General features: G+C 37.4%; 1 protein-coding gene across 1 annotated transcript in view; it reads left to right on the top strand.

Annotated features, from left to right (window-relative positions):
- The first annotated feature begins 4,441 nt into the window (after positions 1–4,441).
- The window catches only part of LOC139709636 (polypeptide N-acetylgalactosaminyltransferase 13-like), an 83,798-nt gene continuing 62,447 nt past the window's right edge, over positions 4,442–25,792 (top strand). The window contains exon 1 of the mRNA XM_071621595.1: positions 4,442–4,535. The gene's annotated coding sequence lies outside the window, so the exon portion shown is untranslated. The remainder of the gene's footprint in view (positions 4,536–25,792) is intronic.

Genomic DNA, 25,792 nt, shown 5'->3' with positions numbered 1-25,792 from the left:
AGAATGATAGATAGATAGATAAATGAATAGATAAATGATAGATAGATAGATAGATGGATATATACTAGGTTGATAGATATATAGATGGATAGAGAGATGGATAAATATTTCAATAGATGGATTGACGGATGTATAGATAGATTGATAATAGATAGATGGATAGGTAGATACATAGATGGATAGTTAGATAAATAAATAGAAAGATAGAAAGATAGATGGATAGTTAGATGGTAGGAGAAACAGACAGAGATGGGAGGTAGAGAGCGTGGTAGAGGAGGTAGACGAGTATCAAGCCGTATGTAGTTTAATCTGTGATAAACGTATTAGAAGATTTAGAAGTGTCCTCGCTTCTTTCTATCATCCTTCAGGGTTGATGATAAATGAATATTTCGTTTTAGTCTGACGACATAAGTATAATAGCAGGTATGATTTACCACCTTTTGGCGATATACGAAATCATTGTAATAAGATTTTTCTCTGAATTGACGATGGCGATAATGGAGCACGCTGAAGTAGCTCATTAAACAAAACGGCGTCTGATGCGGGACTCTGATAGTAATGAAAATCAGTTGTAACACACAGGCTTCATCAACATGATCTAAATGATAATCAACTTACGTCGGTTCTTAAACTTCGTTTAAAAAACATGCATGATATCTCTACTCGTATTCAATGAAACTTACCAAAAACACAGTAATTCCCTCTAAATTGTATAGAAGGAAAGCATTCCTAAACTTTATATTGATTTTTTAGATTCTGGTGTTTTGATTTTTTCCAAGTTTTTTTCACACGGCTTTTAGATAGTTGTAAGCATGGTCCTTTGTAATTACAGATGTGATGCCATGCGTGTTGTCATCATCCCAACCATAAATATCATGGTCACCCTAGCTCATGACCCTCCATCACCAACATCCTTCTCCTCTAAGACAGATACTGTGCATAAGATACTGCTGAAGAGCGATCAAGTATACTGTGGTATGTTGGATTGTGCAGCGTACAGTGACACTTGTTCTGTATTGTGACATAGACGCACTTGTCTGCACCTCTTTTGTACTGTGACGTGTTGGGTCTAAAAAAGAAGAAGATAAACTTGTAGAAAAAAAGAAGAAATCAGTGAAGTCATAACCAGCAAGATGACAAGATCACAGTATCTTGCGTGCACAATCTTGTATCTGGATTCGGAGTTGCTTCGTTACCGTCAAACGACCGTACATCCATCCGTCCATCAGTGAGGATGAAACCTCATCATCGAAATCTTGCTAGTACCCAAGTCCTATCTGCGATGGCTCACTAGAGGCGAACCTCTGCCTGTCCGTCCTTCTGACTGTTTGGCGATGTCTGGCATCACTTTACTAGTCAGACATATCCACTTTCCAAGGCGGATTAACCTTGACATCTAAACCTCCTCTTCAGACCTCGACCATAAGCCTCAGCAGGTCTTCCAATGATAACATCAGACAACTTCGGAGGGGAGAAAAAACCTGCTAGGCCTCTTCAGCTGACACTAATTTCCGTCAACAATCAATGATGGCAGGAGTGTGCGTCTATGTGCGCGTGTCTCAATCGGAGACCTACAACATGTGAAGTACGCGTTATGAATGACAATATCATTTCATTCATGGCTAATGAATAGGACTGGTGGCCATGATTAGTCCCTGATAGGGAATAGGAGCTGCTTTTCTGTTTTGTTTTGTTTTGTGTGGCTGTTATTGTTATTGGGAATTAATGGCTACATATTTCACCTCCTTGCAAACTCATAATTAAAGTTAAGCCCAACTTGACAATAATCATCCCCAGCCGAACAGGTAATTAACTTTTTCCAGCATGCACAAACAACAACAATGAACAATAATTGCGGAAAAAATACTGTTAAAGAGCTGAATATTTTCAAGATTCTTTTGCAGAATTACGCTCATTCGACCTTAATTAAGTGTTTTCTGTACATTGTCGAGAGTAGGCAAGTAACAATGGGGAGAGACTGTCAATATGTTCTTGTTGTTGTTGTTGTTGTTGTTGTTTTTCTTCTTCTTTTCGTAGTTCGATATCCAATATTGATTGAGACAAGGTTGTGGGGTATATACAGTACGTAGTTTCCAAGGTGGGTGAAGATTCAAACCTCTTGAACGATGGGTAAGAAGTGAGGTCAATGAAGGCTGTAAGTTCTGGTACGACTGAAGTATTGAATATTTATGCCTTGCATTCTCTCAGGACTATCACTCTATCCTCCAATGTCCTCCCGGAAAGTTTGCGGCCAACTTTCCCGTCTCATCCTCAGAAGAGGGAGATAATTATGATAATGATATGATAATAGTATGGTTAGCTAATGCAGGGATAAACACTGCAAAATTCATTTCATATAGCGCAATGTGAAATGAGTGATACAGAAGTTACATAACTTGACCACGAATACCTAACTACGAATAACTCTGAATCGACAAGTACAACTGATCGGCATTTTCTTGAATAATGAGTATGATAATCGCTTGTACAATGATCGCCCCTTCATGGCCATCTTAGCAATATCAGCACCGCTAAGAGAAGAGTATATTATAGTAAATTAAACAGAGTCCTAGTAGTATAGAAGTATAAGCAGCCCAGTACAATTTTCACCACTATTAATGTTGATACTATTTCATGGAGGAGTTTAATCTAATAGACTTCTTGTTTCACCTACGGGGCTTATTCGTGGGTAATCGACAAAAAAAAAGCGAGAGCTGAGTATAATTTTTTTTTAACATACACCTCATTTGATAAATAATTCGAGTAGGGTTTTACATTTTAGAATACATGGGAAAATATGAAAAGTTCATAGATATCCGTGCTACTTAAAAAGCAATTGTCGTGACATTTCACTTGATTGATGAAGATGTTTACAGTCAACAGCGTCTGTGCGCCTTTAACGCTAAGCCCTCTCTCGGCGCTCCATTTCATTGTCCGAGAAAAGAATGGTATCCATTTCCACAACTTGTCTTTCGCCAGCAGATTATGTGGACAGCGTCCATTACGCTAATACTGTGTCGAATCGGCCCGAAGAGACAGAAGGAACTAGACGTAAGGGAGAAAACAGAGAAGAAGAAAGGGGAAAAAAAAAAAGCATTCTGCATGAGGACGCAAGGAGTGTTCTGTCTACAAGGATTTGGCAATCAGTGTACGTCGAACCTATTTCTCAGTAAAACCAGCAAAAGCGAAAATTTTAAGAGGAAAAAGTTACAGAAATACCGGAGAAAATAGAAGAGAGCAATCAGAGCGGAGATGGGAATAGGTATAATGATAAACTGAATGGCTTGGAAATAAAATGAAGACAGATATCAGACTTTACTCATATTTTGTACTTTTCCCATGAAAAGTATAAAGCCCCCTTCAGAAAAAGTAAATGTCAACTGGTCGTCAAAAAAGATGAAAATTATTATGTATGGGGAAAACGCACACTTTGCACAACGCATACTTACCAAATATGATTTATATCATTATCATTTACAAACTGATTAGTATTTCATATCATATTATATTACATTATATTTTATGGTATGATATGATATCATATCATAGCATGTCATATCATATCATATCATATCATATCATATCATATCATATCATATCATATCATATCATATCATATCATATCATATCATATCATATCATATCATTATTGGATCAAGAATTCCCCAAGACCTAGCTAATCATAGGTTAATCGTAAGATAATCAAAAGAATGTACTCATTCAAAGGACGGAGACATTCCTCTTTACGATTCTTTCCACAAGTCTGAAGCTGAAATAAAACAGAAAATACCCGTTTTCCACAGAATGCACCATGAATATGCAAATACATATGTACATATAAGCCTGTATTTCCCTTACCTAACCTCTGCTTCCTTTATAACGTATATTATATACACCAAGTTCCTTTGCCTCTTCGAGTGCTTGAGCGATGACAAAAGCGCCCGCATTAGGTCGAGCAGTGGAGCGTCAAGGGCATGGGACTGCACTTGACTTGTGATGAGAGAATTGCTCCGCGGCGCACGGAACACGGCACGAATGATTGCAGGGTAAAGCAAAAATTTCACTTTCCCCGCGAAATCCATAAGATGGTATCGTCTGCTCGCTGCCGGTTCGCTCATCGTCTATAAATTCCAACGCGCGTACAGGGGCTGTTCCTGGTCGCTTCGCGGTTGGTGGCAAATTCGCTAGAGGTCGTATCTTCGCATCGTCTGCTCGCAGTGGGTGAGTGGCATGGTCAGAAAGGACCTGCAAGTACGGAAAGTGTTCGACTTTCGGAATCCTGAAGACATATTGGCAGATACCAGATCGACTTGCCTGGGTCTGATGAGGAACGCGGCTCACCAACGATCGGCTTCGATAGGATCTTGTCGGAATACAGTGTGAACCCAGGACATTTTGCCGAGGCATTCTTCTTTCCGCTGGATTTAATATTGTTCCAGGGCAAAGGAAAGAAATCAGTATCGCATTTTCTTTAAAATTTGGTCACTTTCTCCGGCCACGAAAGGACTTAGGATACATCATCTCATGTGGTGAAGGTAAGTGGTAATGTACTTTGAATATCTCACAATGATCACGTAACAGCTCAAGAGGCAAAGTATTTGCAAAAATAATTCACTGGCGGGCAGCATGTGAAACAGCTTGACGACAACATAATACCCCTCGATACACATAAATTCATATCCAAAGGTAATAAATACATTGGTCTAGTATGGCGTAAGAGTTCTGCCAGTAAATAACTTTCTTCTTCTGCATATCATAATTTACTACGCCTAACAAATCAAAGATTGTCAATCAACAAATCAAGTCAGTCAACACTGTGTATTTTAGCTAGCCTCACATTACTTAATAACCAAGGCCGTATACTCAGGAAACAAGGGGGTGGGGGCAAATACAGTGCCTCATCCCCTACGTTGTACATTTTCACAAGTTCACATTCCTTGAATATGAAATATTCTGTTCAAGATAACCTCTTCATGAATGATTGCTTTCATTCAACATCTCTCTCTCTCTCTCTCTCCTCTTCTTCTTAATCAGTACCAACCAACATACCGTCGCCAAATTTTACAGTTGGCAAGTGTTGTCTCAAGTTATTCTTTGGTCTCGCAACCAAACAGAGAAAAAAAAATCAAAACCTGTCCGCAACAGTTTTGTTATTTTCATTTATTTTTATTCTTTTCAAGGCGGAGCCTGTGTTGGGCATTTTCCTCTTATAGGCAATAGCCTCGTTTCACTTTTGCTTTCAGCAAGACTGATATAAAACGCATGACAATGACGTTCAAGTCGATATAAACAAGTAGAAGTTATTGAACATGAAATATGAACATATTATTATAAATATCAAATCTGGAATTTTAAATTGAATAACGTTAGCCCTAAACACACGATGGGGATGAGCTGGATTGATGAGGCAATTATACCTCTCAAGTTTCCCACTGCATACTTTAAATAATCTCCTTTTTTATGAAATCAAGAAAAAAAAATCGTCTTTAGATACCACTAAAGATTAGTGGTACTTCCTCGTCGTTAACTGAACAATGACGACTCCCAAGTCACGAGGTTTAATCAAATTTCTCCCATTTTGCTTTTTAATTTATTCATTGAAGTCACCTTGAATATGGAGCGTCATTTCACTTTGAAGAGAAACAAAATAGATAGTATATTCATGTCATTTAATGAAATTATTTCTCGATTAGGCATCAAGATCATTGATATTCGACAGGCACAGGCACTTCAAATACTTCATTGCAATTCTAACTCAAATAGGGAGTATTAAGACTTTTTTCAATGGTGTTCTTTGTTTATTTTTTCCTTTTTTTATGAAATGATTAAAAAAAATTTTATGAGCGTCTTGTACTATTCAAGGCCTATCTGATATTACAGTCGGATGCAAGAGTGAAAAATTATAAAATTGCCAAGGAAATTGAAACTTCATCACCATTATTTCGTACTTCAAGTTCATACCTTCGGACTTGCACAAAGAATATTCATCATGATCAGGATTAAGTGTAAAGACGATTCGTTTATATCGTCATATGTCAAATATTGTCAAAATTATTACTTGACAATATACCGTTGAAAAAAAAACCCCACAACCAACAACCCTAGTAGATCCACATTATATCATCACATGCGTAGGCCTGCCTCTCTCTTTAAAGATACTGGAGACTATTATACTATACTATGTAGCATTCAGGAAGTCTCAACAGTAGTCGCCCAAACGCCATACCAGACAACCAAACGAATTGAAAGAGGAATTTCAATTTGAAAAGGAATGTCGTATAAATCGATAATATTTTCATAACTACAGAATACAACATCTCAGCTTTCACTTGGTCTCTGCCACGGACCAAGTCACGAATGTTGAACCCCACCCCACCCCCACCCCCTTATCGGTAATGGTGAATAGTTAAACGAAAGCAAAGTATACAACGTTTATGGGGATTTCGTTTTTAACTGTTTGAATTTCGAAGACTGAGGCGTTTAAGCGTTTTTAAAGTTTGACTTGTGCAGGGTTTGTCCAACCAGTGAGGTGGAAGGGAGGTCACTCTACCACGTCCCTGGTGTAACAACACGCCTGATGATAGTAGATAGTACCGCGTGTGGCTGCGTTTGATGGTATGACGGAGAGAACGTTATTGCCATGTTGATGTCAAGGCGAATCGGTATAAAAGGATTTATTTCTACTTCCTATATCGCCCGATGCCGAGCTCATCCTGATGACTCTGGGGTGGCTTAGCGGGTAACACCTTGAGCTCGTCGTCCGCGCGGCTTTAATTTCGTGCTACCAATAATGAATGCGACCGTGGGATTGTGTCATTTAGCGGACAATGTTAAGACTAATGGTGCACGTGGCAATGGACAAGCTATAGCACAGCCTGATCGATTTGTTGTTGTTGTTGTTGTTGTTGTTGTTAAACACAGGCCTATTCGTGCTTGGCCAGAGACAAATCCGAGTACTGTACTTAGTATCCCATTTGATTACATTCCCCCTCTCTCCCTCCCTCTAATATTCTATCTCTCCGGCTCTCTCTTTTACCTTTTCTCTGTCTCTCTCGCAGAAGTCCCGTTATCTCAGTTTTCATCTATCTCTATCTCTGCATGAATTGTGTATGTATACCTATATAATCACTTATTTACATACAGATATTTATATACCGCTGTCTATATATCTAAATCAGATACGTAATATGTATATTGATAAATATACAGGTGGAACAAAAGAGCGTATACGTAATACGTTGTATCAATGGACTCCTACTTTTAACTCTGAAGAGTACCTTGATTACAATTTGCCTTGTGACTTCACTCAGCAAAGATTATCTGCGAACTCTCGACAAGAATATATTACAGAGCAAGATGAGAAGAAAACGAAGTTCGTATAGTCACTGCGTCAATTTTTGCATTATCCAGGTCCTCGTGGAAGCAATTGCTATTACTAGTAATATTCCCCATTATACCACAATACCACAAAACCTGAAATTAACTGGTAACTCCAGTATCGTGTGCGTAGATTCGCTCAACGCAGAATGGGAAGTATATTCACAAAATATTAGTATTTCTGTAGTGAGCAGCATTTCTATGACAAGGCAGCTTCGGATGTACCATAATATGTATCTCATATATTTTTACCCGATTAAAAGATATGTGTTTATACTTATCAGGCGTGCAAGTACAGAGGTGAATATTATGTTACTGATGCAATTATGAGCTATATACTTTCAATATGGACATTCACGTTAAGATCCATGGCTTTAGTCTAAAGACCCTTCGATTACAATTCTTTATTCCGAAGGTTCGTTATTCCGAAGGATCGTTATTCCGAAGGTTCGTAATTCCGAAAATGAAATAAGGTTCGTTATTCCGAAGGTCCGTTGATCCGAAAATGAAATAAGGATAGTTGTTCCAAACGTTAGTTTATCCGAAAATGAAAAAAGGGTCGTTATTTCGATGGTTCGTTAATCTGAAAACGAAATAAACTTCATGTAGTGGTAAATACGATGTTGCAGTTAAAAAAAGAGAAAAAATGGTAGGATATTACTCAACGAAAATTGATCGAACACACGCAAACACCCACACTAATATGTATATAAACAAAAACAAATACACACAATAGACTTACTGACGACCTGAAATACAATCATGATTGATAATTGTGTTGTTGATATAAAAAAAAAAACATTTCTCCTCCTTACCTGTATGCCACCCTTCCCCTCTTCAACATTATCACCAAGATGAACTGTTTATCGCCATTATAGATTATCAAATTTTTAAGTAACGAGCCTTATTTCAATTTTTGGGATGAACGAACCGTACTTCGTTTTCCTATTAAAGAACCTTGTTTCATTTTCGGATGAACAAACCCTCGGAATGATTACGAACCTTATTTTATTTTCGGATTAATGAACCTTCAGATTAACGAACCTTATTTCATTTTCGGATTAACGAACCCTTTTTCATTTTTGGATTAACGAACCTTCGGAATAACAAACACTCTTAAATTTTCGGATTAAGGAACCTATGGAATAACGCCACAATGTTCGAATTAACGATCCCCTTTTCATTTTTTGAATTAACGGTCTTCTTTGTATAGGAAATCTGTGTGTTTCGGAGTAACGAACTTTCGGAATAACGAGCCTTCGGAATAACGAATATCACCAAGACCTTTGTAACAAGTTCGACCCGAGCGTCATAGTTGTTTTGCGTAAGAAAGAGTAGACGCATAGTTGTAGTTATTATGATGATAACGTGAATAGATGGTGTGTCAACTTTCAATATCTGTGATCTCAAAGCTTGTCAGATTCTTCTGACTGGGATTATATCTACTTTCAATATTATTAGACTGAGAAATACAAAATAGAATTAGAATAACATGAGAATAACATGCTGTCAATAGGCCTATTTAGACATCTATGGAGAAGCATTAATTACCATGCTAGTTCATCGTTTATCATAATCATTTTGGTTAATTATTCGTAACTGTCTAGGAAAAAAGTAGGTAGTATAAATCAAGTCAATCACAGAATATAATGTTCACATTCTTTGAGGCACAGATAACCATATTTTTTCAATTCGTAAAAAATCCTACACAACATCCGAGACACTTGTTTATACAATGTATGACAAGACAGCTCAGTATTGATTTTTTTTTTCAAACGTGGGTACATTTTGAGAAAAACGTCTGTAAAGATGCAGCTGCAAAAGTGGCAGTTGTTGTTATTTTTTCTCGGTTTGTTTGGTTTAGGGATTCGGAATGACGTGTCGAGGTAGAGAGGGAAGCGAGAGAAACGAAAGGAGAGTTTAGATACATTTATTTCCCATGTCGGTCAATGTCCTCTGTTGAATGAAACAAAGTGCATATACGCTGCCGAGGTCGATTTGTTGTCGTTCGTCAATACATTCTTGATATAGATGAACATATTGGCTGTCTTAGATGTCACACGGTACTGCACGGATGATTTAGCAAAGATCAACAAATAGAGAGAAGAAACAGACAGCCAGGAAGAAACAGAGAGGGAGAAAACGGAGAGTAGAAAGGGGAGGAGAGAGAAAGAAATAGATAAATAGATATATAGAGAGGGAAAGAGGAGAGAGGGAGGGAGAGGGAGTGAGATGGGCGGAGATGCCCCGATGGCGCACTTTAAAACCGCGTTATATCTTGTTCATAAATGCAGTCAGACAATTGGGAATTTATCACAATTGGGTTGTATCCTATATACCTTTGATGGATTGAGTTATATTGCCTAGAGAGACGGAAATGTTGTGCTGTCTCCTGCGAAGACAGAGGTAAAACGCGCCTTTTTTATGGCGGGTGGGGGGGGGGGGAGGTCGAATAGAAAAATTGATATGGCTTGCATAACATTTGGAGTTGAGTCATTCAAGCAAATTTTGTCATTCAGTTTCGACAGCGATTGAAAAAATTTGGGGAAAAAAAAACCAACTTGTACCAGCAACGCTGCCTATACCCCTCAGTGAGATGTGCATGTTCTCACGTTCCTCAACGCACCAAGCCAACTGGCACGAGAGCGAACGTGAGAGTATTTTGTCATTACTTTCGGATGAGCACGTAATCACGTTGGATCTCAACTTTAATCAACATAACACATAGGGAGAAAAAAAAATCTGCTAATCTTCCGATTTCATCGATTTAGACGTGTTTAAAGTCATGAATGCTTGATAAAAATCGCTGCCGATTTTGACTGAGCTGTAGTGATGTTTATGTATATAATAATTTTGTATGCGACTGAGATGTTGTGGTGTTCATGTATATTTTGTGTGTGTTTATGAGTGTTTGTGTATGTGTGTGTGTGTGTGTGTGTGTGTGTGTATGTGTGTGTGTGTGTGTGTGTGTGTGTGTGTGTGTGTGAACGGCAGTAAAATATCTTATACGATGTCACGTGGTTTTCTTCATCATGCGACTTTGTGATTAGACACAACGCCTGACCTAAACATTATATGAGGTGATATGGGTCGAATCATGTGATGCTAAATATTCAGTTCTGAGATTCCGTGACGTCGACAAAGCTGAGAGAAATTTTTGAGAGCTAGAGAAAGGCACCGTTAGCTGTGACCTTAAGATGACGTCAAGACGATTTGTCGTCACCCAGTTTGGAATTTCATGCTATTCAAATAAACGGCAACATCATGCGGTTTGTATCGCTTTATTTAATGGCTAATTGTAATATTCTTTCAATAGTTAAACCTGCAAAATATCGCCATACCTCAAAACTCAAGTTATATTTTGTTGCAAGTCCCTTAGAACTCTCACCTAACGGCCACCAGCTATGAATGAACAGATCTGAGTCCCAGTAATTGGACTCGTAATAGCGATCTTCACCAGAATCAGTCTGACAGTAGCTATACACGACGGGGAGTCTGGCGTAATAACTGGGATACGCCATCTAATATCTCGAAGGTTTAACATCTGACAACTTTAAAGGGACTACGTAATGCAATGAATGTCGACTTGTGTTGATTCCTGATACCCTCAACATCACTTATATATTATGGTCAAAATGAATATCTAAATGCGTGCCATATATTTTATATTGGTATTCCCATTATTTTTCTTTAGTTTACTTGGATACGCCCACACACACAAAAAAGAACAAAACAGACGCTCACAAAAAAAAAACCTCCAAACAAAGATTCTGCCAATATGATTTTTTTTTTAAAAAAATGCAGGGAAACATGTAAGTTATGCTCGGTATAGGGGAAGGTATACACTCCAATGTCTTTTGTTAAGCATAATCATAAGTAATATTTCAGCAATGACTGATAGATAATGTTACCGGCTGAATCTTGGCTTGGAGTTTTCTTTCTTTCTTTCTTTCCTTCTTTTTTTAGTGGGCGTACGCATCCAAGCAATCTGAAAAATAAAACAGAAGAAACGTTATCATAATGACAAGTGTGTAGGTATTCTTTTGGCCACTAAAGTAATGATCAGTGTATTATGAATCAATACAAAGTTCCTTTAAGTATAATCAAACTACTGCATGGGCCGTGATGTCAAAGGGCATCGGGAAAGTTCTGAATGTTTAGAACATGAGCAAACTGCCACATGTGTTTTACAGGTGGGAATGCTTATCTTACTTTTTTTTTTTAAAGTTCTCTGTTCACATAAGACTTCTGTGAGAACTATGGCTTGTGGCTAGGGAAAAGTAAAATCTTACATTCTAACTTAAAGGGGAAAAAATTACCCGATGTTATATCAACTTTAATTAACGCAATCAAACATTTCATCACGTTTACGTGTTATAAGGGGTATAGGGCAGTTACCCCCTGGGCAAATACCCCGGACCCCTCCCCTGACTCTAAAGCCCTTTTTACACTTGTGTCTCTTAACCCCGTACTTTCTCTGACCCAGGACTATCGTTAGTCCCGTACCAATTTTTTCAGCTTTTTACCCTCGCCAATAAATCCCGTACTAAGCTCTTGTCCTGGGCTAAGGAGAAAACTGACCTTTTTCCACTCGTATTTCTTAGCCCCGTACTTTCCAAACACATGAATATTCATGATTATGTTGTGCACTGTACAAGTACGCGCACGCATCGGCAGCACTTGATTACCTCGTTTCTGATTGGTCAATGGGGGGTCGGACTTCGTCTCCGTCGCTTAGCCCCGGATTATTTTTTCGTTCTGTTTACACTCGCTTGTTTGGCACCGCAGTTGCGGGGTTAGCACCGCAATTGCGCTGCTAACCCTGCTATTTTGCAGGGCCAGATAGTACGGGATTATCGATGGGGCTAGCCCACTTTCGCAAAAACAAGTGTAAACAGAAAGTGGGCTAAGGAAAGTCCGGTACCAACGGTGGGGCTAAGGCCCCCCCTAGCCCCACCGTTGGTACGGGACTAAGCAAAAATTTGCAAGTGTAAAAAGCCCTTAACCCTCATCCCAATCCTGAACCTAATTCTAACTCAAACCAATACTCTATACCCTAAACCTAACCTTAACCCTAATCTTTACTCTAACCTTATCACTAACCAGTATACATATCCGGGAGGTCATTGCCTGGGGCGGGGGGGGGGGGGGGGGGGGGTTAATCGCCCTGATACGGTTATAAGATTTCAACATCATGGAAGTCAACGTATCACCTGTTTTCGCAAAACAGTGATACGATCATATAATAAGAAAAGGCTATGCTATCAACACATCATAATGCTCCAAAAGTACGTGCATAAAAAACAACCTTGTATTTTGTTAACAATGTAGCTGTTACAAACCCCTATTGACCCATTTCAAAGTCATCATTCCTGAAATTGTAATAGGTCTAGAATCGATGTTAAAGGGTGAAGGTAGGGTACACTGCAAAAAGTTCGGTATTAAATAGTGAACACCGAGCTGGTGTTAAATTTTCGGTGCTCATTTATGGTGTTAAATTAACACCTACGGGTGTCATTTCCAAATTTTAAACTGTTTTTGAAGAGTTTCTTAGTAACTGCACTTCTTGTTGATTTTTTATTTAAACAAGACGATCAAGAATTTTACATTAAAATACTACATTTTTGAAAAAATGTGAAACAAACTTACACCAAAGTAACACCAGCTGGTGTGGTCCCTTATTGAAGCTGGACGGGTGTTAAACCATTAATATTAACACCAGCAAATATCAAATCAACACCATGTGGTGTCATTTTTGAATTAACACCAGTACAGTGTCAAAATAACACCGGGTACAGTGTCAAATTAACACCACGAAGTGTCAGGTGAACACTTTTCAACACCATCACAGTGCATTTTTAACATCTGTGGGTGTGGTCCTTTATTGAAGATTGATCGGTGTTAGATTTAACACCAGTGGCGTTAAATCTAACACCGATGTTTTTACAGTGTAGGAAGAGAATGTTTTTTCCTTCTTGAATTAATGTCAAAATCAAATTGAAGAGACGATTTCTAACGTAAGAAAGAGAAAATGATGTCATGACATCATCAAACCTTCTTATTTGAATTTGTAATTATGATCAAAATCATTATTCAATATATTAATTGGGAAACTTTGATATCTTATACCTTTTTGATTTTTCAAACCAAACAGACCGAATTAACTTCAAAATTCAATTTCAATTCAATTCAAGGTTTATATAATTTTTCGACAAAAGATATGTTTCACTTCTTTTGATAACAGAGAATAAGGTAAATAGAACTTAGTGAAATGAAAAGACTGTACAACAATTGAGGACCTATAGTAATCATACATTGTATAGTAAAAAAGAAACAGAAGTGATCGAAGTTAAGTACATGTATACTGTTGCTTAAAGTGCGAAAAATAATTTCATTTGCTATACAAACCAACATGCCCTGCTCTTTGACAAAGTTAAGATGTTTTAGATTACGGGGGGAATTGCCGTATTTACCGGCGACTTATCACGAGATGTAAAGACATATTGCTATGAATTCAGTATGAGAAATACCGGCGACTCAAATTACAACGAAGTTCTCGGGACCGGCAATTTTCTTTCGCTATTTAGAAATTTTGGTATAGTGAATAGTATCAAACAGTGAAGAATGTTATAAGAGATATAGGTGATAATTTTGGTACCTGACTTTTTAATTCGTTGTAACTAGAGTTTCCTTATAACCGTGTTCGTTATAACAGAAGTGCACTGTAAAGGCCTAATACCTACCACCTGCGTATCTAACTATTCTTTTAAAATCCGCAATCTGTACTTCATGCAGACAATGTTAACTGAAAGTTACATATTGATATTCACTCAAGGCGAGAATACAAACTTCACTTGGTTTCCTCTTCGAGTATACTTCAACACTACATCCAGTACCTTGCTTCCGAGGGAGATGCGGTCCGCTGGTAGACGCGTGCTGTTAGCGGATGTCGGCAGGTCCCTCTCTAACGATGACCCGGATTCACCGCCACACCTTATTATTGACAGCAACAAGCAGACATTCCTGTTATCGTCCCGTTCTTATCATGTCGTGACATGAGAGAAATTTGATAGTATTCAACTCTGCGTGTCCCATCGTAAAGAAAGAATTGAGTCGGCGATGAAGATTTTACTCGACATCTAGAATGCAATAAATCATACATCGAAATTTCTTTGTGTATTTCGGTGTCACTGAGAATTAACTCTAGTAAATTCCTTTTCCTCAATTACTGTCTATGAATTTGTTCTATAAGCAAATAAATGAATAAATAAGTAAATGAATAAGTAAATCATAATAGTAAATGAATGAGTAAATAAATGAAGAACGATACTATATATGAATGTCATATACGGATAAATATAATGGTTGACCGAATGCCATGATGCAATATAAATCATCACCGAAGAACCCTGAAGAAGTCCAGAGCGCCCAATAGATAATGCTCTATGGAAAATTCCTGCAGATTGAGAGATATTTAGATGATGTAGATTTGTTCCTTGCAACAATTTTCATATCTCTTCTTGAGGGTCTTGTTTTTTTTTTTTGTGTGTGTGTGTGCTTGGTAAGATCAAACACATACCTAGTAGAAGTGGTGTCATATCTAAACGCGAAGCTTTGTGCTTCTATGGGAAATTGAAATTCGATGGCAAAGATCGAGATCTGACCAGCACCTTTAACTTAGATAACAGAAAGATGCTATCGGTTGGCATCGGGGCAACCTCTGGCTTACACTCGCTCACCTTTAGCCCGGCATGCCTGGAAGAGATTTTCAGATTTTCTTCAAATACTTGTAGTTCGTCTCCAAGTCAGTGGGAGCTTTGGCCATGCCACATGGAAATGTCATAGGGAAAGATATTTGTACCCTGATTCCTTCATTGCTGGTGAGATTGGTAGATTGGGGTTCCCACTGCTAGTAAGCCAGAGAGGACTGGCAAATTTTGTCAGACATCCTGTGCCGATTGCTTTGAAAATGTACTAGAAAAGAAAAATAAAGAACTGATATAAAATTACATTTCTAAAAATCTAAACCATCAAAAATATGTCGTCAAGAAACGAGTGTCTAGATCACGCTTTGACTCATCATGTCCTGAAATTGGTAACTCTTCATTTTGTAACGTATTTCACACAGGAGAAAAGGTTGGATAGGACTGGTTAAATTGATTAAATTTGCACATGATAAAAGATTAAAAAAAAAGAGATTAAAAAGTGTTAGTCTTCTAAAAATGTTGCCAATTTAATGGTTATTTATATATTCAGCAATTTAGAGGCTATAGATAATTTCGCAACCAAAATTGATAAACAATGTGTGCGAACAAAATGGGTGTCAAAATATATTCAAAGCTCTTATTCTACCGAAATACTAACAAGGAATAATAGAAATTGCTATAAAAAGATACGATACCAACCTCCAAAATGTGGTATCTAGGATTTAATGGGTTAACGAGACAAATAATCTTATACCATGTATTAAGAAGAAAGGAAGGAGAAGAGGGGCAGAAATTTCTTGTAGAAAATGAACAATTGGCCACATTGGTGACACCAGTTCAACAGACCGTTTTACTCACTGGTAGATGACGGTCTTAATCAAATGCAAGCGCTAGTTGGAAGTATTCCATGACACTTGCTCCTGCTGCAATTGCTCCCATGAAATATCTGCACGCTAGGCCAAATATGAATTCTACTCACAGTCATAACCCTAACCCTATAATCCTAATCCTCACATCAAACTAAATCTAAAACCCTATCACAACCCCAACCCTAATCCTAATCTTCACATCAAACTTAATCGGAAACCTTATCACACTATCCCTAAGTCCTTGGAGAAAAATAAGAAGGGAGCAATTGTTGCAGGAGCAAATGTCAAGAGTCACCAGTTGAAGGACGTACTTGTATTGTGTCTAACAGCGAGGTTTTGTACCTTCTGTCTCTCTGTCCTCGATTCTTTCCCTACTCATTCCACTCCTTACTTTAGGGCCTCGTTTCGTTCTAATAAAAAATGTATCCTCCTCTTTTTCATTGTTCTTTTTCATCCACTGCAATCAATTTACCAGTCTCTTTCTCTTTCAAACATAATTCTGTTATACCTACAAATCCTTTTCTTCAATGCAATTCCTTTCTTCAATTTTATTTGAACACCTCGTCAACCAAAAGCTGGTTTTCAGAGTGGTCCACACAGTTTAAAGATACAAGCATCATACATACAATACATACGCATAGCTGCAGTTGCAAACATATAACATACTCAGAGATTTAAAAAGAAAAAAATAAATATAAACATTTATATTCTCTCGAAATAACGATCCATTGAGTCCCCGGTCTACGAAATGGTCGTTCTTGCTTTAGCTCCTCCTTCTCTTGCTTTACTGCTCTGTGCGAGAGATGGCTAATTTCGCCCGGCGTCCAGGCATCTTGTCAACACCCGAAAGTGACACAAATGTGATATCACTTGAAGCGACTTGTGTCCGATTGACGAGACAAATAAGACCCTCATACGATTCATCTCGCGTTGCGTGGGCAGACGTCTCTATCCCACGACACTGCACTTTCAAAGATTTTATTCGAGTACACCTCTAGATGCTTTTTTTTTTGTCAGGGTTCATATTTCAGTATGGGAGGAGAGTGAATAGAAGTCTAGCGTCTATTCCTGAGTATAAGGTTGCCGATGGACATCAGTTCAGCTAATCCGTTGATGTATCATCTTGGGAAACACTACACGAGTACGTCTCCTCAGGAGGGATGCAGAAGTATATGGCTCCCAAAGTGTCCATTTCGTTACGCTCCTCTCGTTTTTCTATTCCTCCACGATGCTTTGGGCGAAAAGCATTACGAAAGTGTCATCTACCGAAGACGCATGACGAGTGTCCCTTGTCGACGAAACACAAAACCTCCGGAATTATGATCTAAAGGAGTTGCAAACTCCTTGGTATGATAAGCCAGGGTGGAATAGTTGAATAATCAAAGGTCTAATACTGATTCAACAAACAACCCTACCATTTGTACATGAGAGTGGATAAAAGTTTGATGACCGTAGTTTTCCTCATGTGTGCACTCATTCTAGCATGTTTTGAAGCTGTAACACTTTGCGACGGTCGTTGTGTCATTGACCGTCTTGACAGCGGTTATTACCGCTTTTATCGACTTATCACTGTCGAGTTATTTTGAAGAAATATGACCTGTCTGACTATACGTGTCAACCGGAATAAACGCAATGTGGATGAAGGGAAATTAACACGGCAGGGGGGAAATAGATAGAAAAGACGAAGAAAAATATATCAAACAAAAAGGAGAAAGAAATAGGGAAAAAATGAAGAAAAAGAAGAAGATTTAGAATGAAGAGGAAAAATAAAACCACCAAGATTTTAAGTGTCTTAACACTTTCAAGTAAAAATGACGTGCAGATGAGTGGCTGAATACGAATAGTCCTTCCTGGTAGATATCAACTCAACAAGCGGAGTTTGCGATACAGGAAGTAACAACAGTTGTCATGGTGAAATTGACATTAACATCGAAAGTTGGGTTAGACCGATTCTTATACTTTGACATGGGTTCGTCGTTTCCATTTCTTTCATTTTTATTGTTGTTGTATGATACTTCTCTTTGGCTTGTTACACTCTTAGCTGTATGGTGTCATGGTTTATAGACCCTCACGTTCTCTATAATAACTCAAGCATGCAACAAACATCGCCTAAGCGATCCACAATAACATTTCTGTGCTTTTTTTTTTTTTTTGGTGCCACGTTCGTTTCTCACACCGTCACTGTTTTTGAAGTTTTGTTTTATTTAGTCTATTTTTTCAAGCCCGAATGGGGTCTTGGGATTCGTTTGTTTTTCTGTAGGCCCAGTTTCCTGAGTTACCCCGGTCGGATCTTATAGATACGAGGAAATATCCGGAGATTTTTCCGTGTTTGTGCATCAGACTTGCGGAAAGGTATTATTGTTGAGGTTTTCTCCCGACTCCAACCCCGGGGGTGTCCGCCATGCACCACGCAAAAGCTTTGCGTGTGACAATAGGGTTCACTTACCAAGTCGCGATCAGCACCAACCGATAAAGCAAGTCGATTCTATTCAGGCTAGCAACGATGTACACTAAGCAAACAAGATTCTCACATTTCTGCCGACGCAGTGGAGTGTTTTCACTCGAAATTTCAGAGAAGAATTTACAGTTAGTTCCTAAAGGATAAACAAACCCAAACCCTACTACATGTTCCTGAGAAGATCAGACCATTCGCGCAGTGTGAGAGATCCCAGGAAATTTTTACGCGTTGGTTTATACACTCTATATTCAACATTACTTTGTAAATATAAAAACAAAGTCATTGAGCTCTTTCTTCATGTGAGCGTTTAGGTCACTTGCAAGGGACACACTCAAAAAGTTAGCAACAAGAAAAAAATTTACAAAATGGGATAGCTCTAAATTCAATCATCTCCGCAAAGTTGTCATCGATGTTGAAGAACTTCCCCTAAGGTTTTCTTTCATTGCGACAACCCAGTACGATTATACTGTACTTGTATACTTATGTAAGAAGTCATTATGTTGTATGTGACCGAAACAAATTATGCTAATATTTTTTTTTTTTAAACGAGAATAAAAATCTTACGCTCAGTGTCTCACTTCTGCTGAAATTATGTCAAGACTCCACACGAGTTCATTCGTGTTGGGATGGGAAGTCGTATCGTATATGATAGATTTGACACTTTCTCGTTGCTTCTTTTGCTCCGATCGACGTTATCATGGAACTGAATGATGGTAATTTATACTGAAATACGGCTTAAAGTCCCAAGAGATATATGAACAAATCTGGTACAGTGACTAAGCAACAGATTTCTTGTTTTCTCCGGAAATTTCACTTTAAAAGGGAATCCACTGACTTGACTAGCAACTTGTGCCCTTTTGGATTCCTTGTCTCATAATTCCATCTTCTGTACAATATAAAGGATGAAAAGAGAAATGGAGTTCATTCATGGAGTAGCCTCGATAGCAGTGATGCTGCTGCTAATAGTAATTGTGATAATGATGATTATAACCATAGTTAAAGACAGTAATGGTGATCAATGAAAACAATAATCACAGTAATGATAAAAAGGAACGCAATAATTACAGCATTGCCCTATCTACCCATACAGAGTATGACCTTGTATAGAAGCACCGCTCCCGAAGAGGAGTCTGCGTTTGGTTTAGTGCGTTGTCCGGTACCCATTTCTACACCTTGGTGAGAGAAGGACAGAGTAGGTAAATACATCTTATTCAAAGATGTTCTCATCGGGCGAGATTCAGGATCTCCTGTGTTTGAATCCAGAACCTGATTTGTTGTACTGCAGGACTCCCATTAGGATGAAAAGATGATGATGATGATGATGACGATGATGATGTTGTTGATGATGATGATGATGATGATGATGATGAAGATGATGATGATAATGATGATGATGACGATGATGATGATGATGATGAAGAAGAAGAAGAAGAAGAAGAAGAAGAAGATAAAACGAAAGAAGAAGAAGATGATGATGATGAAGGAGTAGGGGTGGAATTTGGGGATTGAAAGATGTGAGGTAGGATGAGGAGGTGTAGTAGATGGAGGAGACGAAACGAAGTTGAAGGCGATATTCTTGGCAGAGAGCCGAAACCTTATTCCAGGCGATCCACGCTGATTTACAAAGAAGGGACCCAGTTTTCCATTCAAGCATAGCGCTTAGAACGAGGTTATTCTAGGCATGTTGGACTTGTTCATATAATGCAGACCAGTATACCGACGCGAATTGAGCGGAAGTCGGGCCGGACGAACGCTCGAGCCCTGATTCCTGCCCAGACTATATTGCTATCCCCCTTAAATGTGACTCGAAGGAAAAACTGACGACCTCACGTAAGTGGTTCTCCTCGTCAATGCTTCCTTTCCACACGTCAAGCTGCCATCAAAGAAAGATTAAAAGTGCAAGTCCATGCTATGTTTAATCCTATCTGTACCAGGGTCTTTGGACAGTGTCTTCAACTCTATAGGGTGTTCTGCGTCATCCGACACTCAAAGCCCGCAAAGGGTTAAGTTGATTTTAACACGAAGATTAGACTTGAACAAATGGGGAGTGACAGTTTTACGTGAATCTGACTTCTGATGAGAAAGTTGTAGAAACCTAAAGTTTCATACATTTTTACCAGGACAGTGATATCGGTAACTGTCATATAATTATATATAAACTGGAGGAGGTGCATGATGATGTCACAGCCTTATTAGTCTTCCGTTCCCCCCCCCCCAAAAAAAAAACAACAAAAACACAACAACAACAAATTGCTAACTTTCTTTTTAAGAAATAAAATCTCTTCGAAGATATACTGTGTCCTTTATTATGACAAGTTACTGATGTGTGTTAGTAATGTAGCCATACTGATATATAAGGCACTGTAAGGTGCTGGGTTTACAGTTGTTAAAACAATATCAAATAAGCATGACCCTTTGTTTATGCTTTGTTGGCCGTATACACCTGTAATGAAACTGACGTGATGTCATTACCATATCTGATTGGAGACCAATAGTACTGCTTCACGCAAACGAATGAAATTCTGAAATCAAATGACTTTTTTAATGTACGATCTTAAAGGACAAGTTCACCTTCATAAACATAAGGATTGAGAGAATGTAGCAATATTAGTAGAACGCATCATTGAAAGTTTGAGGAAAATCAGACAATCCGTTCAAAAGTTATGAATTTTTGAAGTTTTTGTGCAGTACCCGCTGGATGAGAAGACTACTGCAGTGTATGAACAACTTAGATGTCACATCGTACAACAATATAATGAAAATATAAAGAGAATTTCACAAAATTCCATCTTTTGAAAAAAGTACACATTCCCCTGAATCATTACCGACAAATGTTATGGGTAATATTATTCCCCCTGCCTTTAGAAAGAGGCAAGTCAAGTGCTCTTTTATTATGCGAAAAAAGTGAAAATATGTTGAATTTTCTTTTACATTTTCTTTATACTGTTGTACGCATATGACTCACAAGCTGTAGTAGTCTCCTCATCCAGCGGTTCCAACACAAAAATTTAAAAAATTCATAACTTTTGCATTGATTGTCCAATTTTCCTCAAACTTTCACTGATGTGTTCTACTAATATTGTTGCATGTTCTCGATCCTTATGTTTATGAAGGTGAACTTGTCCTTTAAGGAAACATGTACCATATTTCTTCTTTGATTTTGACTCTGTATAAAAAGGTCGATATCAATTTAACCCCCTGCATGCCACATTATTACCTGTCCATAATTTTTTGTATGAAGTTTGTGCTCATTTTACTCATTCCCTATTGGCACAGTAAGGGTTAAAGATGATATTGCATTGGACTTTGGTCTCGGGTATTGGCAGGCCTTATAGCGCGCTGGCTGGTTTTGCACCGTAATCTCGTGATCTTTTATTTGTGAACTTACGATACAAAGTGACCTAGGGTGCTTTAAAGGCATAATTTACCATTTGCAGAAGAAACAAAAACCCTGCATTAGTGCTTCAATATAATTCTAAAATGTGAGTTAGGGATAGAAACAACCAATAAGGAAATTTGAACCAGTATAATCGATGTTAAGTACTGTTAAATATACAAAATGTAAACAATATTTATAATAACTATGTTTCCAGATTAAACCGTCTATAGTTATGGTTTGATGAGAAAAATAGTGATATCTCCTTATATTTTAAGCTTTATTGCAAAAATTGTATATGGTAGGATGTTTTGTGACACAACTGACCTACACATATGCATCAAAAGTGATATCTTGAACATTTGTTAAATCACTGCTCCCAAAGATAAACAGGACCTTTAAACGCTGGTTTCATTCCATTTTACTTACTCACACATTCGCTCCCTTTTCATATTGTGCTAATAGGGTCAAACGGAATTCACACCGGTGATTTAATGGAGTAATTGAAATGAAAGACAATGTTCCCCAATGCCTGCCATTTATTACGGCTTCAATGATAGGATCAGATTTTTGCTTTCGTGGAGCACTTCGATGAAAACATGCTACTGGAGATCATTATATCTCTACCTATATCAAATTAATCATAATTGTGTTTCCTAAACAGTGCTTGAAATTAGGGAAACGTATACATTGATAATAAGCAAATTTAATTGATTGCCTTTAATTATGTTAATAGCATGCTGTTACAGATAACAGATGTAGACAAATACTAAAGTTTTCCTCTGCAAATAAGCCATGAATTAGTGGAGTAATCATCAGATGACCGAGTTATATTCATTCAAGTTTTTGTGTAATGAGGCAGATATGGATTGGCTTGATTAAGTTGATCAAGATAGCTTGTTCTGAGAGTCATGTACAATTTTATGTCATTTTTCTTATGCATGGTATGATTTGAAAAACACCAACTAAAAATATATTGTACTGTATTTTGAAAAAAAAATGATTTAGCAACACAAGAAAGAAGAATACAGCTGTTTATTTTTGTTTATATAAATTTCATTGTTAACATAGACCTGATATCGAATGAAATTCAAATAAAGAATATCATAAAACAAAAAAAAATAATACACATCATTTTAAGATATACCTTTTCTACAATTGTAATATTTTTCGATATGCAGAATATTCGGAGGTGCTGATGATGATAAAAATAATTGTAATAGTAATAACAATAATGAATATTATGATAATAGTTGTGGTAATAATTAAGATAAGAATAAGAATAAGATTTAATAATCAAAACAGTAATAGTAATAGTATTTGTCATTTACAAAGTACATGATAATCATCAATCAATTCTCTTCGCGCTCGATATGCAAGTTGTATAAGTCACAGACATAATATAGTTGCATACAACAGCACTAAGATGATTATCATTTTAGAGTTAAGGAAGTGACTGCATAAGATTTCTTACAGCATTTTTAGAGTAACGCAGAATAACAAATCTGTATACATGTACTAGTATTTTACATTTTTGAAAACAGGTGGGTCTTGAGATGAGTCGTAAATAATGCAAATGAAGCTATTTTCCTTATTTCTACATATAGGGAGTTCCAGCAGAGAATAATATGCTAAGAAGGCTCTATTGCTATACGTTTGATAGGAGGTCTAGTGAGAAGGAGCTGGGGCTAGGAGCTGGGGTATGTCGGTGAATAAGTTCTGCGGTGTAGGATGGAGAAAAGTTATTCACTGCCTTGAAGCACATTGTGAGGATTTTAAATATGATGCGTTTCTCAAGTGGTATTATATTCAGTGAATTTCTCTTAAGCTAGATGTAATTGGGTCTCTTAATATAGCACCCGCGACCAGCCTTGCCGCTGTATTCTGGATTCTATGTCCCCTATTTGGCTTGTGAAGCAGGATTTCGAATTGATTTTCCATTGCCTTTGATCAGAGGACAGTTCTATCAAACTCTACTTGGGTGAATACGGGGACTCCCTCTTTATAACACATCACATATCGGGTTTTGGTACCAGAGAGAGCCGCAGCACCTAGTTGACGATCATTCTCTCTCCCCTGGAGCTCTGGGGGGAAGGATACACGGACATTTCGGTGGGGCAACTTATACACTGTTATAATCAAAATTCGTGGAGCTGTACTATGCGAATAAAATGTGGCCATTGAGAATAGTGATTCTCACCTGATGTAGACCCCATGGGTGAAGGGGAGGGGGTTAGAATATCGCTCTTAACATTGTGCTGTACTGGTGTGTTGGCATTATTCAAATTCATTTTATAATCTTTTGGATACCTTATAGTACCTAAAGGTATACCGTGGAAGGTTGTTCCTAACTGGCAGAAACTTGCTCGACATACTAATAGTGAATGCATGCATAACTGGATTTTAAATATTGAAATGCATTTTCCAAGGAGCAAATGAAATAGAAAAGCTCTTTATTGATATCCATGATTTTGAGTACCTTCATGAACCTTCTTATTGATTGAATAAACTGTCAGGTTTATTCAGAGACGTATTAAAAACATTCATTATTTGTTTTGTAAATACAACAGCAAGGGCGTTAACGGCTGCGTGATCCAAGCCAAAGCTTGAACTTCAAGCACTATTGATTGACCGATTTTATAGCAGAAATTTCTCTTCATATGTTGTTTGTGCGAAACAATGGGGGCGCTCGATACCCTAGTGTCTGTTAGTTGATATAACAATACTCGATTTGTGAACATTATTATCTTGACGGTGTAATCACTTAGTCCGGACTACAACATGTTTTTTTTTTTTTTTTGTCCACCATTATTATTCATAAACATCTTATAACATCGACGACAATATTGGTAGAACCTAAGAGATATTTTTCCTTTGTAGTTTTTTTTTAATCGTGGGCCAAACCATACTTGTTCTGCGTTCAATATTCTTGAAAGTTATACACTCAGCAAAAAAGAAAAGAAAAAAAAAAGAAAGTAAACACTTTTTCAAGCTCATACTTCTCATAGAATATTAGGCTAAATATTAATGTTTTGTGTACCATATTAAAGGCAATTTCATTGGCTATGAACTTGGTAGGTCAGTAAAAATGGAAGTTTGATGCATAAGTGAACACATTCGTTTTTCTCTTTCAAGGCACAAAAGTAAAAATTGCAAAATTGGACAATTTCTCATTCATGCGTATGTGCTCTTCCATACAACAATGAGAACAAAAGACAAATCCAACACAGTCAGAAACACAAATTAATATGGATATTTAGCCATTGATCTCTATAATGTCTTTGCAGCCCCCAAAGATAAAAAAGGCAAAAAATAATGGAGAAAATAAAGAACCTTCTGTCAAATCCAAATTCAAATGACATTATAGAAAAGAGACAATATTAACAAAAATGGTAGAAATTTGAAATGTTATTTGTCTCATGATTCTTAAATCGCTTAATTAAAAGAATGAAATAAAAAAGTCAATTTTACCACTGTTGCATCTTACTCTCTTTTAGATTTGAATTTAACTTGAAAGAAAATTCTTATTTCCGTCTTTAGTTTCCTACTTTGTTACTTTGTTCTTGTTTTAGGATATAAAGAGATACAAGAAAACAAAATCTTACTCTTTGCTATTCATTCATGTTTCTCATTGTGTGGAATTTGTCTTTTGTTACCATTGCTATCTTGAAGGGCATTTGCAAAATGAATCACTAGATGTAAAATTTTGCAATTTTCGCTTTTGTGTCATGGAGGACAAAAACGAATATCTCCACTCATGCGTAAAAGTTTCTTTGTGTTAACCTACCAGGTCAATAACCAATGAAATAACCTTTGAAATGGTATATGACACAAAAGATTTTTATCAAAATCTTCTATGAAAAATATGCACTGGAAAAAGTGTTTACTTTTTTTCTTTTTTTTTGCTGAGTGTATTAATTGTCCCTCGTATATTTCCTATAAACCACACACCATTTTATTGTGGCTTATCTACTGCTCATGTTATAAGCTCTCCCATTTTTAGTAC

The sequence above is a fragment of the Diadema antillarum genome, unplaced genomic scaffold, assembly GCF_040938485.1.
Source record: "Diadema antillarum isolate AM-2024a unplaced genomic scaffold, OU_Dant_1.0 seq00001455_RagTag, whole genome shotgun sequence".
Taxonomy (NCBI): domain Eukaryota; kingdom Metazoa; phylum Echinodermata; class Echinoidea; order Diadematoida; family Diadematidae; genus Diadema; species Diadema antillarum.
The sequence above is the reverse complement of the archived record's forward strand: the minus strand, read 5'-3'. Positions and strand labels throughout refer to the sequence as shown.